The 15,220-nt window shown below is 35.4% G+C and overlaps 2 pseudogenes; one reads left to right on the top strand and one right to left on the bottom strand.

Moving 5' to 3' along the window:
* The first annotated feature begins 1,854 nt into the window (after positions 1–1,854).
* Positions 1,855–2,819, top strand: LOC126018501 (olfactory receptor 52E5-like; annotated as a pseudogene).
* A 2,729-nt stretch (positions 2,820–5,548) lies between these two features.
* LOC126018500 (mitotic spindle assembly checkpoint protein MAD2A-like) lies at positions 5,549–6,168 on the bottom strand (annotated as a pseudogene).
* Between the last annotated feature and the right edge of the window lie 9,052 nt (positions 6,169–15,220).

Raw genomic sequence — 15,220 nt, 5'->3', positions numbered from 1 at the left:
TTTTGGTAAATATAAACAATTAAGAAACAAATCTCCATCTACAGAGGCATCAAATCATGAAAGCACTGTAGGAAATTTGATAGTGCTATTGTATTCCATTCTGAGAATTAAATAAAGAAGAAATACATTCACCATTTTCATAGTATTTAAGGGAGAAATCCACACAGAGATCAGTGAAGAATTCTTAGTTTACATTATTTTACACTACTTTGCACTTTAAGGTCTAGTAAAACTGATTTCATAAAATGTCCAATGTTTAGTACATATTTACCTATTTTATTCTATGTTGGGAGTTTTTGGAGGCAAAGCAATCTAGCAGGTGTGCTATATAGAATAGTATCCATTCTGTAGTTATGTCTATACTTAAATTCCACAGAAAATATTCAAACTTTTATTTAGCTTAAACTCCTGATATTTTGGGGCCAGAGAGATAGCATGGAGGTAAGGCATTTGCCTTTCATGCAGAAGGACCGTGGTTCAAATCCCGGCATCCCATATGGTCCCCTGTGCCTGCCAGGGGTGATTTCTGAGCATAGAGCCAGGGGTAACCCTTGAGTACTGCCAGTGTGACCCCCCCCCCCAAAAAAAAACAAAAAAAAACTCCTGTTATTTTATAACAACTTTTAATAACATATGAAAGGGCAGAATATAGAGAATCTATAGCTATATATATATATATATATATATATATATATATATAATGGCTATCTATATATATACATAGCTATCTATGTAAAACATCATTTATGAGGTATTTTTCTCTAAATACATTTAATTTGTTATCACTGACATATATTCTTTTTACTAACAATTGCTTCTTAAGTTATCTGAGAATATAGAATGATTCATTGTGATATTTTACCACTATAGATAAGCAAGAGATTGTAAATATTTTATTTTATTTTTAAAACTTTATTGATTGGTTGGTTGTTGGTCCACACTCAGTGTGCTCAGGGGTTACTCCTGGCTCTGCACTCTGAAATCTCCCCTGGCAGCCTGGGGGACCATATGGGGTTGCTGGGAATCAAACCAGGTCTCTCTCAGATCTGCATCATGCAAGGCAAATGCCCTACTGCTATGATATCTTTCCAGCCGCTGTAAATATTTTAAGCTAAAAAATATTTTAGTGTATTATCATAATAGAGATCTGTAGTTTTGTGTAGTCAATGAATAAAATTGTTATTTTTATAAATACATAGGTATTTAATAAAACTGAACCTTCACACCAATGCTATTTAAATTATTTTTAGCCTGTTAGAACCTCTTTTTGATTTAGTATTAACTTTATATAGACATATTTTAAATTTATGTCAAAGTCTATATCTACCAGCCAAAATAAACAAGCAAAAGCCTGTCATATTATGTTCCTTGTCACAATAAATAACACCAACATTTGGTTCATCTTCTGAAGAAAAAGTCCTGAAATTGCTCTGAGATTTATTATTCTCATCTCTGAAATTATATCAAATATTGGTTTTCACAATTTATTTTAAAAACCATCATTTTCCATCTTCAGACAATTTATTTACATCATTTTAGAATCAGTTCTTATTATTACATCTTTAAACTCTAATTTGCCTTTTTATTCTACTCCTATATGTGACTATTCAGAATTGTCTCTATGCCAAAGTGTGTTTTATATAATTCCTTCCATCATGACAAATAATCAAATTTGACATGTATATTAGAAATAAAAATATGTTATTAATCTGGTGACTTTTATATATAGAAGATACCTTAGGGTTTTTTTTTTTTTTTTTTTTTACTGCTGAAATCCCACATCTTTCAATGACTGGAAATAATCGTTTGAACAAGAACAAAGTCTTAGCAGCATGAAAAAGTTTTCCTGTAATTATGAAGATACATTACCACAATACCATCCAATTTTATCCTTCTTCCTTTGTCCTTTAGGAAATTCCAGGCTTGGAAAAATTCCATATTTGGATAGGTTTTCCCTTTTGTGCTGTATATCTGATTGCCCTTTTAGGGAATATTATAATTCTTTTTGTAATTCAGACTGAACATAGTCTCCATCAGCCCATGTTTTACTTTCTGTCTATGTTGGCTTTCACTGATCTAAGTCTCTCTACTGCCACTATCCCCAAGATGCTGGGCATCTTTTGGTTTAATTTCAGGGAAATACTTTTTGGTTCTTGTCTTGCACAGATGTTTATGATTCATCTATGTACAGGCCTATAGTCTGGTGTACTAACAATCACGGCCATAGACCATTATGCTGCTATTTGCAATCCCCTAAGATACACTATGATCCTTACAAATAAGATCATAGCCATGCTAGGTATAGCTGTGGTAGTGAGATCATTAATTTTTGTCACCACTTTTGTGTTTCTTATCTTGCGGTTGTCATTCTGTGGTTCCTGAATCATCCCTGATACCGGCTGTGAACACATGGGTATCGCCCGACTTTCTTGTACAAGTACCAAAACCAATAACTTATTTGGAATGGTTGCTATTTCTGTGGGATTTCTTGACCTTATTGTAATTGGTTTTTCCTATGTGAAGATACTTCACACGGTTTTTCATTTGCCATCATGTAATGCCCGATTGAAAGCTGTGGATCCCATGTCTGTGTTATGCTTATCTTCTATATCCCAGCATTTTTTTCTTTTATGACCCACTGCTTTGGTTATAGCATTCCTAGATATATTCATATGTTTCAGGCTAATATTTATATGGTTATTCCACCTGCATTCAACCCTGTTATTTATGGTAAGACAAAGCAGATCAGGGCGCATGTACAAGAATTCTTAACCCTAAAGCTGTCTGATCCTCAGCTATTATGGTCAAAACATATGTAAAAAATAGATTTTTTTCTACATATACATGTTAAATATAGATACTAAAATATTTTACACATTTTAGGAAATTTTGTATATACACATTGTAAATATATTTAGATATTTTAGTATATAATATATTCTGAATAACTGAATCCATCTCCTCAGCAGGTAATGTCCAAATTAACATGATCTTAAATGTGGTGTCTGGCATTCTTGTAGTATTTACTATTGACCCACGTACATTTATAGCAAGAAAAAAACTTTTAACTCTTTAGGACACCAATAATATTCGATATGTATTCCCAATTTGGGGGGTTAGGCCACATTCAGGAGTGCTCAGGTTACTCTTGGATCCTCTCTCAGAAATTACTCCTGGAAGACTCCAGGAAGCTTATAGGATGCCTGTATTAAACTTGGGTTGGCTGCATGCAAGACTAATCCCCTACTGACTGTGGTATTGCTCCAACTCCCAACTCCTGGACTATAAGTATTATAAACAGTTTTTGGCACCATTATTAAAGTGATGTCCACTAAAATAAACACAACAGAATTGTGGCAGTAGACAAATCCAAAGAACAATCAAAGCTATTGAAATGTGTTATCAGTTGCCAGGACATGATAGCATACGTGAGATTTAGGTTTAATTTTTGGCCTAGAAAAAAAAAAACGATTCTGAAAAAAATTACTGTTTGTTATTCTTTAATCACTGTTATTCAATCACTGTTATTTAATCCCCTGGCACTTTGGCATTGAGTTCCTTTGGAATCTAACAGGCTTTGAGAGCCAGATGACTCACAAGTATTTGCTTATAAATGTTTTTGAAATGGAGTCATAATGTTTGAACCGGGACAGCTCCATCGACACATTTGTTCCTCAAATGAGATATAAACTGAGTCATGAAAGATCATGGGTACACTAGCCAACTTTGTAGAAAGCTAGCCATCTAAGGAGGAGAAAGTGACCAAGCCCCCACAGTGCTAAAGCCATGTCTGCTGCTTCCAGTACTCGCTATCGCCATTTTTCCAAAGACCTTGCATCATCACTGACTCTACAATTTTTTTTTTAATTTTTTGTTTTGTTTTGTTTTTTGGATCACACCCGGAAGCCTGCTCTCAGGGGTTACTCCTGGCTCTATTCTCAGAAATCGCTTCTGGCTGGCTCAGGGGACCATATGGGATCCGGGAATCGAACCACCATCATTCTGCATGCAAGACAAACACCCTACCTCCATGCTATCTCTCCAGCCAGGCTTTTTTCTTACTTTTGTATCTGATCAGTTTTCATCATCAGGAGCATCCTTGAGGTCATTAAATGAAAAAAGGGAAATTGTGTAACTAATTCTTCCTGTATTGTGATAGGGAATTGCCAGAATTTCCCACATATATTCTCCTAGGTGTTGCTGCTAATCTGTACAACTTTGCCATTTCTTACTTTAGGCAATTGGAACTGTGTTTTGAATGGTGACTGGTTTATCAATGCAATAATTTCTACATTATTTGTTTATTCTGCATTTTATATTATGAATTATTAAAGATTTCACTCAGATTTTTTTTTATCTTCTACTAATACCAAAAGTACTATTTTATTGTATTTACAATACAAATTCTATGGTCTGAGATATTTTGCTTGAACATTAACCTAAACCTGTGGCAACTGATCTTACCTGTGTTCCTAATAAATACTATCAGCCTTCTATGTTACCTAGTAAATGCAACATGAATGGAATTCCCAATATTGTTAGCTATCTCTATATCTAAAATATAACAAAACTCCTTAGTATTAGAAGGTAAAAGAAACAAAATTTTGTCCATAAACTGAGAGTTCTGTATGGGGATGCTTCCTACCAGATGAAATATACAATCATTTTATATTTGAAAAAAACTCATGGATATTTGTGGTACTTATATTGGACTATATTATGTTCTCTTATTAAATAATTCAGAGTCCATAACACATTCTTGATGAACATGATGTAATCCATTTATAGGTTACATGTGGCATTAGTTTCATAATGGGCTAGGTTAAAACAAAAGATAGTTAATCAACCTAGGGAAAGTCCTTGAAATGCACTGTTGTCTATTCTAGATTAATGCTAAATACTTTGTCTCTTTTTCAAAAAATACATATTTAATTTAATTTTATCATAATTTTAATCATAATTTTATAAAATATAAAAAGCTATTTTCTAGAGTTCTACACCATAGGATTTTAAACAATTGAGATTATACATAGTTTTAAAGGGTCTAGTTACATAAATTAAAAATCAAATAGCTAGAATTTTTTATTAATGTAGAAAATACACCACAGAAATAGCACGCAAAGGTCCTAATAGGAGCAATATTCCTTTACTTAGATATCATTATTATTTACTTTTCGGACCTAAAGATTCTGAATCTTAGAGTTTTTTTGCTTCATTTTTTATTTATTTTCCTTCCATACTTGTGATCTGAGTCAAGCAAATTGACCAAGAGGCCTGATTAGAAAGTCATTTAGCTTAGTAGCAAACCTTTTTACACCTACAATTACCACCTTTCAAAGGAATTGATGTCCCAATGCTGACAATCTGTTGGTTCTCTCTGGAACAATGTGTAATAAATTAAAACATCAACCTTATGGAAAGGAGAGTAGATACCTTCCAAAAAAAAAAAAAAAGGAACAATGACACAGTTCAATTAAAGTACAATTTACATTTCCCCCATCTAACAATTAACCAGTGAAATAAAACATCCACTGCAGTTGACTTGGTTTCAGGAAAACGACAAATACGTTATTGTTCTTAGCTCAGCCTCAGTCATTGACAAGATCTTGTAGGTCATAGTGCTGTTGACTTTATGGATTGTAGTAGTGAGTGAGCGAGTGAAGACAAAGTTCCTCAGACCTGGTAATGGACTGAGGTCCCGACTCTTCTCACTTTTTAGTACAACTATATCTATATAGATCCGTAGATCAAATGAGCAAGAAATTTCTAACAATGGCAAAAACATCACCACGGCCATGATTTGTCTGATCAAAGAATGGATTTTGTTCTGTCTGGCTTTCTGGGACTTCGGGGTGTGGGGGAAATTCTCTGATGACGGCCACTAGCTTCTGAACTGAACACTTGTACAACCAGTCTTTTAATTACTCCTCTACATTAGTCAGATATTTTATGACATATTCAGGACCAATAGTTACAAACAAGGTGAGTTTGTATTTCTGCTCTGGGTAAAGGTTTCCAACGAATAAATGCCACGCTGGTATAATATGCTCTTGATGCCAAAAGAGAGAAATTCAGCCACGATTTTGGTGCTGACACGCTCAGGGTGATGCCTTGCTTGAGAGTGAGGTGCCATGCAATTGGACCAGTGAACCAGGCCCTCTGAGACATACAGCAAAACCAGAGATTCCCCCCCCCCCGAGCATTTGTCTGCCATTGTTTTCAAAAGTAACAGCACCGTGTCATTGTGCTCACCATGCTATGAAAAGCCTCTATCTTTGTTTGACTAAAAAGAAAATATCAACAAAAGAAATAAGTACTTGTCTGCTCTAATATAGCTTTCAAATCTGCCATGGGTAGTTGCTGTTGTATGACATAATAAAATTTACATTTGTCTGCCATGGATTATGTGAAGATTATATTTATTCATTTAGATAGGACCATATTTGTGGATCACATCACATATTTGTGATGTTTGATGGACTAACATAACATATTTTGTGACATGCCACTAAGGACGTGTTTTTCCTCATGATGGATTATAAAACTAATTGGCCATGACAGGGAAATTTTAGTTTCAGGGCCATATTGGTAAATTATTGAGCTCTAATGGAAGACAAGAACTCACTCAAACTCAGGAGAAGTTTATAGAAATTTTCCCAGAGTATTTAATTGACACAAGAAAACTAGGGCAGCTAATTCCCATCAATCATTGCTAACAATTGTTCTTAGGAGGAGGCTGACTCTTCCATTTTCTGTTTGCACTGGTCTCTGGTAGAATATTTAAATTCAGAAAAATATATTTTTTCACATAACTACTGGGAATTTTGAGACAAAGCTGTCCATTATGAGTGAATAAGTACACATAGATAAAATATCAAAAGTCTCATTCAGCTGAATTAAACAGATCAAAATGTAAATTCTGCATGTGTCCCTATTATGTGCATAATTACATAAGTATCTTTTTTTTGGGGGGGGCACACCCGTTTGATGCTCAGGGGTTACTCTAAGTGCTCAGAAATTGCCCCTGGCTTGGGGGGACCATATGGGATGCTGGGGATCGAACCGCGGTCCTTCCTTGGCTAGCGCTTGCAAGGCAAACACCTTACCTCTAGTGCCACCTCACCGGTCCCTACATAAGTATCTTAGCCAAGTATTTTACACATTCCTGGCAGTGAATAGGTGAATGCCTCATTCTGTTGTTGCTGTTGATATTGTTGTTGCAGTTGTTTTTTTTTTTGGGGGGGGGCACACCTGAAACGCTTAAGTATATTTACTTTTTCACTTTATTTGTGCATTTTTAATAAATCATATTAAAGTACAGCTTACACACTATAAAATGTAATCAAAGTGAGATTTACTAAATTTGCACCCACTTTAAGAATCACAAAAATTAGAAAAAATAATATCTTCTATGATTGCATAAAGTCCTGTTGTACTCACTTGCAGTTAAAGTTGTCCTTTTACCTTTTGTATTAAGCAACCATTGTTAAATATAAAATACATTATAATTTTTATACTTTAAAATGTTAAATATAATATACATTATATTATAATACATTATAATATTTTATAATATTTATAATATATAATATTTTATACTTTAAAATGTAATATTTTATACATTAATTTTTAATATTCTTTATTTTTCTGTAAATGAAGTAAGTCATACTAATAAATTTTTGGTTTCTATTATTAATCTAATGTTTTTGAATTTCACTTATGAGATAGTTCCCATTAACTTATTATTGTTATAGATACTTCTCCACTATGTAGAAAGTACCCAATTTTTAAATGTTATCTTTAGACTAGATCAATGCTTCTCAAATGGTGGGGCGTGCCCCCCAGGAAAGGCTCAAGGCTCCAGCGTTTGACCTCGGCAAACACTGTCATAACAAGCTAAGCCCCGTGTTTATGACTCTGTATGTGTCTGGAGCTGAGAGTTGCTGTGTCCTGCTTCAAACCCCGCTTGGAAAAGCTCTGCATTACAAAACGTGCTCATTGTAGCCATTAATCCAGACATCATCTCTGATTAAAAAAATCAGTTCAAATTATTTTATATATTTTTGTTTTGCAGTTTAAACTTTTTTTTTATAGAGATACTATTTTCAGGCATGCGAGAGAGTGCAAAAATGTTTTCTTCTTCCTAGGGGGCATGACAAAAGTATTTGAGAAGCACTGAACTAGGTGAACATTTGTGTCAGCACTGGATTTTTATCCTTTCTAAATGAAACTGTTACAAAAATATCCAGTTAATGTAAGCTGAACTTGTTAAGATGCTGCTGAATTTTTTAAAAAGCTATTTCTCTACTTTCTATTCCTAGTAGTAGTGTTCCACTTCTTAACTTTTTTAAACTTTTCAGCTAGTACTGAAGTTATAAAATGTCATATTATCATAATTTTACTTAAATTTCACTTGTTTTATTTAGACCCGTATAATATTTATACCTGTATATATTCTTTGAAAAAATTTAAATATTTAGTATATTTTAACCTGTATTATTTATCTTATACCTACATTATCTAAAACTGTATATCTAAAAGTATATATTCTGTAAAAGAATTTATTATAAAATATTACAATTTGTCTCAAGAATAATATCTGTTTTTCATTTATTTATTTATTTATTTATTTTGTTTTTGGGTCACACTCTACTATGCAAAGGGCTTACTTTGACTTTATGCCTAGGGGTCACTCCTGAGGGGGGTTAAAGAATGATGTGGGTTTCATATTAAACCTGGAAATAAGGCAAATTTTCTTTCTAGTATACTAACTTTCCAGCCCACACTATTTTTATAATCATAAATTTCAAAGCATAAATATTTTAATTTTTGATAAATTATCATTTTAATTGGTAATACATATTCTATTTAATGAATATTTTGCTAATATTAAATTCATAAATATGTTTATGTACTAATGCTAATATGTGTTAAAATGATGATTGAAGTCTATTTTTTCAAGTAGAAATGTAGATGTAACTGTAGTATTAGTTTAAATCAATCTAAATTACTGACATTTAAATCTTAAACTTTTTCAATTAATTTTCACTGAGATAGCTGGGTACATGAAGAAAGATAACCTTTTTAACAAATTATGTAGGGTACACTGGATAATCATGTGTTGAAAAACATGTAGTTTGACCCATAACTCATACCTTATACAAAAATTAGATAAAGACCTGGAGTTCAGATCATAATTCATAAAATATAATGTGGAAAATGTATACAGAGTACTCCAAGCTTTCGATCTCAAAGTATTTTTAATTATGTGACTTCACTGGCAAAGGCAATAGAAACAAAAACAAATAAATAGAACTATATCAAATTAAAATTTTTGGGAGGGCTAAAACTAAAAGACACTGAACTGAATGGGAAGAAATATTCTCTAAAAAATCACATAAATGTTTAATGCCCAAGATATACACTCACAGAGATCAACTAAAAATATTTCCAAACACACTATCAATAAAATGGAGAGAATAGTAAATAAAAACTAGTGCAAAGAAGATAAGTGGTCAATAAAAACATGAAAAAAAGGGACCAGGGTTCTGCAAGAAGAATGCAGCAGCTCATCTTTGCTCAACAGCCTCATGTTTCTTCTAGTCAATGAGCCCCAGCACAACACATAAGAAGCACCACCACATTTAAAGGACACAGTGAGAAGTAACACAGAATCCCACCATGTTTAGTGAATGAAAATTAGTGACTACTTTGTCAGAGAAGAAATACAACTGTCCAAAAGGAACATGAAATAATGCTCCACATCACTAATCATCAGGGAGATGCAAATCAAAACAACAAGGTACCATCTCATGCCACAGAGACTGGCACACATCACAAAGAATAAAAGCAATTGGAGCTGGCAGGGTTTTGGAGAGATAGGAACTCTCATTCACTGCTAGTGGAAATGCCATCTAGTCCAGCCTTTATGGAAAATATGGAGATTCCTCCAAAAACTGGAAATTGAGCTCCCATATGATCCAACTATCCCATTTCTATGGATATATACTGTGAACAAAAATACAATACAAAATTTCCTTCCTCACACCTATATTTATTGCAGCACTATTTATAAATAGCCAGGCTCTGGAAACAATCAATATCCCCTTCAACAGATGAATGGCTAAATAAACTGTGATACATATACACAATGGAATATTATGCAGCCATCAGAAGAGATGAAATCATAAAATTTTCCTATACATGCTGTACATGCAATCTATTAGGATGAGTGAAATAAGCCAGAGGGAGAGAGCCAGACAGAGAATAGTCTAACTCATCTATGGGTTTTAAGAAAAATAAAAGACATTATTGCAATAATGCCCAGAGACAAAAGATATGAGGGCTGGAAGGACTGGCTCATGATATGAAGCTCACTACAAAGAGTGGTGAGTGCAGTTAAAGAAATAACAACACTGACAACTATGGTGACAATGTTATTGAGTGAGAGAAGTAGAATGCCTGCTTATTATATATATATATATATATATTTGGTTTTTACACCAAACCTAGCAGTGTTCAGGGGTTACTCCTGGCTCTGCACAAAAAAATTACACTTGGCGGTGCTGGGGGATTATATGCACTGAACCCAGGTTGGCTACATGCAAAGAAAGTGCCCTACCTGCTGTACTCTCTCCAACCCAAATCAATCAACCACATTTTTGTCAGCCAGACATTTAAAAAGAACAATGTGTTCATGAATGAATCTGTCATTGGCTGCATTGTAAGTTACAGTACCTTTAAAAAGAGAGAGGGAGGGAGGAATTTTTTTTGGGGGGGAATGACCTGTGAAAGGAAACAAGCACTTTGGTTTTTAGTATGTTGTTTGAAACTATCATTAACAAAATTGTAAATCATTTTACCTCAGTAAAAATGAAGTGGGGGAAAGAGAATGTCCTGAAGCAAGCAGTTAGATATAAACAATCGTTTTTTATTTTTATATTAAAGGTGTCATAACACTAAGCTTTGAAAAATTATTTCACTTGAGGAAAATAATTTATCAAAGGTATTTAAAACTATGATGCAAAGTGTTTTATATAATGTAGTTTATTTAGGACAAACTATTAGTATAGGGTTGGCATACATAATGAAAAAATAAATTTGTCTATTGGGATTTTCCCTTAGGGAAACTACAGACCTAGAGTTTTGCTGCTGTATAGTGAATAATAATTTATTTCCCAAGTGCCAACTGGTACAGGATGTTACATTTTGAGACTTGTTTGTACCTTAAAAGAAAATTTTAAAAAATATTTAGGTGTAATATAGTAAGTGGGGGATGTCTCTATTACCCTTGACCCCAGAGTGGAGAGTGGAAGAGCAGAGAAAAAAATATCAATATGTAACAGTCATTACTGTTCCAGTTTAATCAGCACCTGAGCTATGGACATTGGGAGGAAAATTCCAGCCACCCAACAAAACTTCACATCCCAAGACTCCATGTTGCCTGGGGACTTGTGAGCAAGATCTCGAATATACTGAACTGCAAAAATGCCCCAAAATAAAAGATTACACTTGTGAGGTAAAGATAGTTCCATCTGAAGAGAAAATTATCAGTAGCGGCACTATTGGTACCAGTACTAGCAGGACAGTGACTAGTGAAGGATGTGTCAACTGGGAATTTGGGAAGGAAGGAACAATGAAGATGACATCCACACAATGGCCCATTGCTGGTCACAGGATTATACAGGTATCTCTAGGGGTAAGTTTGTGAGTAATGGAGGGAGAAGAGCTTGAGGCTGTATAGTACAGTGGGTAAGGTGCTTCTCTACATGCAGCCCAGATGAGGTTTGATTCATACCCCATATGTTCCCCCAATCCCTGCCAAAAGTGATTCCTGAGCATCAAACCAGGAGTAAGCTCTGAGCACAGCAGAGCCAGAAATAAGCACTGATCACAACCAGTGAAGAAAGAAAGAGAAGGAAAGGAAAGAGAAGGAAAGGAAAGGGAAGGAAGGGAAAGAGAAGGAAAGGAAAGGGAAGGAAAGGAAAGAGCAGGAAAGGGGAGGGGGGGGGGTAGGGGAGGGGAGGGAAGGGGAGGGGAGGGGAGGAGAGGGGAGGAGAGGGGGAGGGAGGGGAGGGGAGGGGAGGGGAGGGGAGGGGAGGGGAGGAGAGGAGAGGAGAGGAGAGGAGAGGAGAGGAGAGGAGAGGAGAGGAGAGGAGAGGAGAGGAGAGGAGAGGAGAGGAGAGGAGAGGAGAGGAGAGGAGAGGAGGGAGGAAGGAAGGAAGGAAAGAGCTTTTAAAAGAAATTCCCTGGCCACTGGGATGTGGAAAGGCGTTCACAGATCACAAATGTGAGAGGTGTAAAGCAGGGTGAGGAGGAGGGTTAGGAGCCAAAAGTAGGAGTCCCAGCCCCCTACCTCCAATTTTATTGAAATCAGATGCCCTCAGACACGAATTTCAGGTGGGATCTTCAAGAGGTGATTGGAAGGATTTGGCTTTGTAATAGAGGCCTATAAGGGTTTCCCAGCCCCTTCCATCATGTGAGAACAATTGAGTAGTGTTCTATAGGGAAGTACCAATGCTGCTGCTGGCATCCTCACATTCAGCCCCCAGCCTCGGGAATGCTGAGAAATAAATACCCCACCAAGAGATGATGTATTGCCAAAGCACAGAGAGGCAGACCCCTGCAGCCACCAGAGGAGGGCAGCATCATCTGTATGGGGAAGAAGCAGCCGTGGAAAGGAGTGACGAAACTATAAATGTGGAAGCCAGCAGGCTGCAGCAAACAATGAGTTGGGTACAGACTCTCATGGGAGAAACAGCCAGGAGTCAGGGCAAACACAGGCTTCTAGGCCTGGCAATTCAGAAAAAGCTGTCAAAGAGACACATTGTGAAAGAGAAAACAAAAGAAGTCCATTGTTTGGTCCAGAAGATGTTATGGCAACAATAATAATATATTTTTATTATTAAAACAATAAATTCATCCTCTAGATTTAAAAAAATCAATATGTGAAGTAAGAAGAGAAAGTGAAGTAATGTGGGAAAAGGGCTGGGAGCATCAGTTATATTGGAGAGCTTGGAGAGTGGTATAACTAAATATCCAAAGTATAGAATCAATAACATGAAAACTGAAATAACTGAAATAATAACTGAAATAACTGAAAACATGAGACCTAATCTGAAAGCACAGAAATGTAATGTGGCTGTCAAGATTGCAGGTAGGGTGGGGGAAGTTGGTAAGGAGCTGGGGTATAATATTGTATGGGAGCACTAGTGATAGGATTTGCCATTGGTGGTGGGATTGTTATTAAAGTATTATATTCTTAAAACATAATTATCGATAGTTTTGTAGACCATGGTTTTTAATTAAATAAAAATCTTTAAAAAACGTTTAGTGGGGAATTGACTTAGACTCCATGTGATTGGACAGCAAGGATAGCAACCGTCTAACTTCAGCCCTGGATCCCAACTGTAGAATTGACACAGTTCTCTGCAACAGCACCAGGAATCAACTCCCCCTGGAGAGTTCCTTATTCCTCTCTAGCACCAACTTGTGCTGTTTGATACAACATTCTAACGATGAGGAAACAGCAACAACTTGATCTAAGAGCCGGTTGCCCTACCTCATCACAAATAGTAACATGAAATCAGAAGACACTTCGTTCTTTGATCTGTGCAAAAACCAAGATCATTAATTACAGAAGACTGACTACAACTGTGACAGAGCAGAACTTCTAGAACCATAATGAAAGACTCTATCCTAGACTTCATCTTATGACCTGTGCAAATACCAAGATCTCTAATTACAGAGGACTGATTTTTGTCAATCACAGCTGAGCAAAACATTTCCTGGCCCCATTAAAAGACCTTGTAGTTTGATAATGAGCATGTCCGAAGCCTGTAGTTGTTCCCATGACAGTATGCTTCAAGAATGGAGAAACCTTGTATCTCTTAGATCAAGAGAATTCCCTTTCTAATTTCCCCAATACTTACTGTGTCTATGAAAAAAAGAAAGAAAAAATAAACTTGCCACACCAGCCCCCCTTTCCTTCCCTCTCTTTCTTGTTGTCCTTATTTTGTTGTTGTTTTTTGTTGCTGTTATGTTTTTTGTCATTGCTTGCTTTGTTTTTTCCCCTTCCTTCTTTTAAATTGATATTGATTACTTCTAGATGTAAGCCTTTCAGCTTTCTTATTTTCTTTTTTACCCAACAGAACCACAGAATTTGAATTATCTTGTTCTGCCTCATAAATTGAGGGAAAGAAAAAAGTGGATGGTACCAGGAGCAAACAGAACATTGAGTGGAAACCAAATGATAGGACCTAAACACCAAACCCAAAGTCAACAACAACAGAATAAAGATATCCAATCTACAACAAGTTCTACACAAAGGGAACCTCTTATACTAATAGCCCTTGGGGCAGAGGGGGGAAGGTATGGGATACATGGGGAACAGGGGTAGAGGGAGGACAACACTGGTGGTGGGTATGGTCCTAATTCACTGTTAATATGTACCTAAAATAAAACTGTGAAAGACTTGTGATTCAAATTGGTCACAATAAAAATTACTAAAAAATAAAGATGGGAACTGAGGGTTCGAGAGTGCAAAGTGAGGTATATAATTAGTTACAAGACCACAGGAAGTGGTCTTGGAGGAAGTGGCCTCATTGACACTTTATATATACATATATGTAGATATATATAAAGAAATGAACACTTTGGCTAAATGAATTGTTTTGTAGTCACAGTATATGTTATTAAGAAAACTATAACTTAGGTTGTTTTGTGCATCTGTGTGTTTGGGTTTCCTTTGGCTATTGCTTTGTGTTTTGGGGATGGATTTTGTTCATTGTTTTTCTACTTGACCAAAAATTTCAGCTTATACTTCAACATAACAGGGATATTTTAAATCACATTACTGCAGACAAACTGGAAAAAAATAATGGTTTTTAAGTTTGAAAGGTTCTGTTTTTTTGTTTCTGTTTACTTTTATTTTTAATTTGTTGATAATGTGTTAAGAAGACAAAATCCCTTGTAGGCTTTTGTAAATAGTTCAATATTCTTTGTCCAGATTTTTGATTTTTAAGAATAAATGACTTTTGCAGATTAAAAAATGTTTAGGGACAATAGACCATAGAACATATGTTTAGGGACAATCAATCAGTTGAGAAGACAGTTTTTCTCTTGAGGGGAAGAAAATGCTGAGCTCCTCTTGATCTCTTGAGTCTCATAGTCAGCAAGAAGTCTTTCCCAGGGGAAGCACAAGATGTTAAAACTCAAGCAT

This window comes from Suncus etruscus, chromosome 9 (assembly GCF_024139225.1).
Source record: "Suncus etruscus isolate mSunEtr1 chromosome 9, mSunEtr1.pri.cur, whole genome shotgun sequence".
Lineage (NCBI taxonomy): Eukaryota > Metazoa > Chordata > Mammalia > Eulipotyphla > Soricidae > Suncus > Suncus etruscus.
The sequence above is the reverse complement of the archived record's forward strand: the minus strand, read 5'-3'. Positions and strand labels throughout refer to the sequence as shown.